The sequence below is a fragment of the Geospiza fortis genome, unplaced genomic scaffold (assembly GCF_000277835.1).
Source record: "Geospiza fortis unplaced genomic scaffold, GeoFor_1.0 scaffold88, whole genome shotgun sequence".
NCBI lineage: Eukaryota > Metazoa > Chordata > Aves > Passeriformes > Thraupidae > Geospiza > Geospiza fortis.
The window spans coordinates 630,171-636,170 of NW_005054434.1; positions in this window are offsets into that span (position 1 = coordinate 630,171).

Sequence of the window (6,000 nt, forward strand, 5' to 3'; positions counted from 1 at the left end):
AGCTAAATTTCTGTCTAATTACACAAATTTGCTGCCATTGCACAGGAACTGCACAGATTACTACAGCTGAACTTCAGAGAGACATTATTATGCAAATACAGGAGAAAACCCAGTTACTGGGATATTTGTTCAACCACTGTTTTATCAGTGGTCAAAACCTGGAACAAGCACTGCAGCCAGGAGTGTTACACTTACATGTTGTAAGTGCACTAAAAGGACAATCAAGGGCTTACAAGGAATCTGGGCATAACAGGTTGGCTGCAAAAATAAAACTCAACCCCACCTAGGTCATTTTTCTGTGGTTCTCACTACAAGACCTATCCATATGCTCCAGACCTCTAAGAAGTGTTACTCCTGCATCTCTCTGAGTTCAACCACTACAATTTGTTTTAACCTTGTATAATGCACTTCTAAACTCAAAAGTTGCCAGTCAGGCAAGGAAATCTACTCTGTCAACAGGAAGTGTTTTTCTACCCCTACATCTTCACACTGGAAATTTCCACATGGATCTCACCCAAAGCATTTCTTTGCAGGCTGTCCCTGCAATTCAGAGCCCGGCAAAGAAATCAGCCAACAACCCAATACTGTCCCAGCTGAAATGAGACCATTCAAAGGTTGCCACTATTAAGAAATAAGTGCTTTTGTGATCACAAGTATTAACAGCAAGGAAAGCTTGAGTGCAAAAAAAGTTCATTTCCTCCATCCCAAGAAGGGCAACAAATGGTAAGTCAATAGAGACTTGGACAGCACACACAAAAACAAATCCACTTTTAACATGTGGATCAATAGTAGTAAAACTATACACTACTTTCACCCCAAACCAGCCAAAGACCTTGTCATAAAGTGCCAGTTATGTTATGCTAAATGTTTGCTTTTTAAAAGAAATAAATCTCCAAACAAAATTTCAGGGAAGCTAATGCAGCCACAAGTAGAAAACACATTGCACAACACTCATTCAACCCTGCACTGCTAAATATATCAACATGCAAAGAGGACCTATGTCCCTGCACAGATTTGGCTACAAGCCACTGCACAGGACAAATTCTTACCAATCTCTCTCTGAGTTCCATTTTATCAGCCCCACTTGCTCTGCACAGCAGCTGGAACCACCTAGGTACCAGGTAAGTGGTTTGTCAGCTCAGAAGTATCAGTAACATGCTCCTATGCAGTGCTGCCAAAAGACAGGCTATTCTAAATAAAATATATGCTACATAATCAAGAAGGTAAAACACTACACAAAAAAAAAAAAACAAAAACCAAAAACCCAAACATTAGGAAAATTACCTTTTTTTTTAAACGAAAAGGCAATAAGCATGAGCAAGGACAAAACCCCAAAAACTGAGACAGGAAGCACACACTTCTGAGAAGGTTGGTACTGTTCCCAACAACTACACTTGTGTTAATATCCAGCACAGACAGAGCAGGCAAGGCATTTTTTCCCCCCTAAGACGAGTTCTATTCCTACCCTAAATCAGTAAATACAGTCTAAGCAAGCTCTATCAGAAGGAGATATAGGGAGTGGTTCCAAATGGAATTAGTCCAAGTATACAAAGTCTGTATCACGCTTGACTTGCTCCCTGAGGATTCTCTATCTAGCACTGGCAAAGTGGGGCACTGCTAGCACAGGGCATGGACAGGTCAGTGGTGTCTGCACAAGCTGTCAGAGTGCCTCTGACCTGGCCTGAAGAGGGCTGACAAGTGTGGATCCTGAGCCCTTTTCCAAAAATAGGCAGGGTCACAGATTTGGCTTAGTAAGCTTCTCACAGGTGAATGAACCCCTGGAAAACCCCCACACCTTCCAGCACAGGGAAACTCAAGCCAAGCCACCCTCAGACACCAGGCAAGGTACACACAGTGGGCAGAGGGCTCCTACAGGTTAGAGACTACCTGATTCAGAGCCCTGTTCTAACAGCAAAACCAAACCAGTGCTGGGATCCTCCTGTGTGCAGCAATCAGCCTCATAGCCCACCATCCTCTAGAGCCACTGACTGCCAAGTGTTTCCTCCCCTTTTCAACATTCCAGACTATCGGACTGAAGGTTTAAGCAAGTGCATCTTGCTTATCACTCAGCTTATCAGAGGCCAATAACAGAAACCAAGAGCCTTGCTACAAGCAGCACAAGAAATCATGGATTTGTCCCATTTTAAAACCACATTCTTCCATTTATTCCCTTTCTTTTCCATTTGCTAATATGTGCTCCTACAGACACACAGATCTGCCTCAGACTCCATGAGCTTTCATCCAGATCCTTGTACAGTGAAAAGTTTTAGTCAGATATACATATGCACATGCATATACACACACACATATATATATATAGGATGGACCAAGTTTAAACACAAGATTTCTAATCATACAAATAGCAGAAACATATCTGAAAGTTTTCTGTGCACGACAACACAGTCTCTTTCAGTTTATGGGAGCTACTACTACCAAACACTGCTGAATAATTTAAAAACCAAAACAACATAACACAAAATAACTGACCAAAGAAAAAACATCCAAAAAATCCCCCAAACAAAACCAGAGCAATTTTACAGCAGCCCATATTCCCTCCATCAGGTCTGCAGTTTTAGCTGCCTCTTTATCTTCAACTATTCATTCTAAATAAATGAAAAGAAACAATAAAATAATATTAGCTTGGACACATAGTAAGGCAGATAATCAGATATCACATATCAAGAAAACAGCCTCTACATCTTCCCTCTCTCCATTATCCTTTATTACAAGCACTGTTATCTTAGTTGTATCTAAACAAGGACTAAAACCCTGGCTTCAGTGTTATAACCACCCACGCCATCAGAGCACGTGTGGCAAGAGTATAATGAAATAAAAATAATAAACACCACAAACAAGATGCAGCAGGCCAGATACTCAGGACATTGTTCCATGGCCATCAAACAAAGTAGACTAAGTTCAATATAACTATTATTCATTAAGCTGCTCTGTAACTGTTCTTTTACAGATTTTTTTCCATTTCTTTTTATGTTTGTTGCCATACCAACCCTTTCATGTGATCCTTTCATTCATGGCCTTTTTCAGTTCCATCACACACCTCCCCACCAGTTCCTTTGATACCAGATTGCCAGATCCCTATTTTCATTAGCTGGATTCCTTGGGTTGCAGCTGACCCAAATTTTAACCACGCAGGGCACAAAACCAGCATTTTAAAAGGAAGAAGTTGCCATCATCCTTCAAATCAAACTGAAAATCCACTTTGCTCATCCTTCATTCTTCCCTTCCCCAAAACTCCAATACATTGGAGCTCCAAAAGAAATGTTTTTAAAGATGTGACCTGTAACACAAGTAAGGACCCCTAGATTTGATCCTGCACTCAAACCCCCTTAAGCTGAATTCATCAAGTCTCTGAAAGCTGCTTTACAAGCACCCTTCCCCAAAGCACTTTGCCAATACCATTGAAAACAAACACCTTTGAAAGGCAAGCAGAACTGGTTTGCTCCCCTAATCACTACAATAGCAGTGCCCACACTGATAAAAATGGGCTGCTGGGCACACAAATGCCTCTTTCCAACAAAATTCAGAAGGCTTAGCACTCATTTTTGGCAAATTACAGTTACTTCAAAAGCTAATTTTCCCCATAAATGGCTTGACACACGTAAGAGTGAAAAGAATGCTTGGACACTTTAGCAAGGCCTGCTTTATTTTAGGCATAGATACATCCCTGAATGCTCTGGACCAACAGAGCTGTTTACTTCTCTCTGGACAATGTTTGGGGAATGCAATAGCATAGTCACAGCCCACATGCCTGCAATTAACACAGTCCCCTTCTACCCACAGATGGAAATAAGCTACACAGACCTGGAAATAATTTAGCCACAATTAAGATTTACCACAATTAAGAGAGCACAAACCTCACTACAGGTCACTACTGATATGCCTTGACACAGCACACCAATAAATCCTGCCCTGGGCACACAGTTTGCTGCTACACTGAGGTGGATCCAATTCAGTTGCTGTGATTCTAAGGTCACTGCTCATTCACTGTTCCCCAAAAATGTGATCTCTATCTGCTCCTGAGAATTAAGTCTTTGCAGTTGGGGGCCCAAAATAATAATTTTTAAAAAATCCATTTATCCCAATTGCAAGGCAAACAGTTTTGGGCCATGGGGATGGATTTCAAGCTGGAGTTGTATTTATATCCAACACAGAATCTTTGTATTACCTCTGTTATCAAGAGGAAAGGAAGAAAGAATAAGAGGACAGGGGAAAAAAAGGATTTTCTCTTCTGTTTGTGCAGTGGGCTGTGCTTATAAGTGCACTGCACTGCATCCTCTGCTTAGCTCAAAAGCCTTAAGTGTAACTTTAATCACATTAATCCAGAGTTCAACAGAATTATTCATGTTACTTCCCATGCATGTAGATCTTTCACACAGCAACAAAGACAACAGTATATTAAAAACAAAATAGAGCATGACCTCCAAGCACACAGATTAATAGGAGATTCTGGCAGATGCAATATTTGAAGCATGTACTTAAGAAACAGAACTACTACAAGATGAAACCTTTATTTAGGTTTATGGCAAGTTCACACAAAAGCACAGTTCACTAGTTCCATGTCACCCCATCAATGGTAACACACAGCATTACTTGAGAAGATAAATCCCCCACATCTGTATGGAATAACTCTACCTAGCAGTAATTATAAAAAAGTTACACTAAAGCTCTTCGCTGATCAAACCCAAACACTGACCTTCAAACAAAATCTGAGCACTACAAACACCTTCCCCAAGTCTGCAGAGCAGCTCTATTCTCTCAGTCACTTCAGCATTAGAGCAGAGGAGATCATCAAAGCCCAGCTCCCTCTGATGCACAGTTCTGCACAGGAATCAACAGAGCTCCCCTGAATTAGAATATAAAGTATAAATTACTCTGAATTAGAATATAAAGTATAAGTTAAGGAGGTTATCAACTTGCAGTTATTTTTTTTTTGTATACACTGTTATGGTACAATTGTTTTTACTGGAAGTTTTGACTTTCCAAAAGCACACCAAGGTTAATTTAGGAACTACAAACTGATAAAGTGCTGTGCCTCACAAACAAGTGCAGATTCCTTTAGAACTCAAATACACCACTACTTAAAGCAAAAGCCTTGAGAAAAATAGCAGCTCTTCCTCTTGCATTTAGGCACACAACCCTCTTCACTTATACCTCTCAAAAAGCTCAGGAAAGGGGACTGATACCCCAGTTGTCTACTTTAGAGGAAGAGAACAGGTGATCTACCCAAACTTACACTGCTTGTCAGGCACAGGGCTGGGAACAATCCCAGTGCTCTCCACAGTGATCCTTACAGCACACAGCCTGTCCCTAAGAGTCCTCCAAACACTCACCTCTGTAGATCAAACACAAACAAGGATGTAGAGCTGGTTTGCTGACCACCTAAACCATATATTGCCAACAGTCACCATTAAACTCCACTTGGGCAGTGGCTTCTAGTCAGAATCTCTCTAAGAACAAGACACAGCCTGTAACTGAGCTGTGCAGCTGCTCTTCCTCAGGAATAAGAAGGGATTTTGCTTATCCCCCTTTGTGTACACCAGGACAGACCCTTGCACAGCACACCCCAAGTCTGTAAGTGGCACCCCCACAGGTCTCCCTGGGGGGCAAAGACACCCCCTGTGCTCAGAGCTGTCCCCTCTGGGAGCAGCAGGCAAACCCCACAGCCACTGATCCCACTTCCAACCTTGCCCTGGAAACTGGGGGCAAGTTCCAATTTAGCAATTTACAACACATCCTAGTCTAGTCATTGCCCCCTGACTGTGAGAGCTTCCATTTTTCTGGCTGTGCCAAATCCTCCCTGCAACAAGAAGACCATAGGCAAAAAAAGACTACTTCAAGAAGACCTAAGATGATCTCTGTGCTGCAGAGGAACATGGTCTATCAGAACCTAACCTCCTGTGCTGAGAGCTGTCCCCTCTGTCACCTCTGGGAGCAGCAGGCAAACCCCACAGCCATTGATCCCACTATTGATCCTGCAGGCAT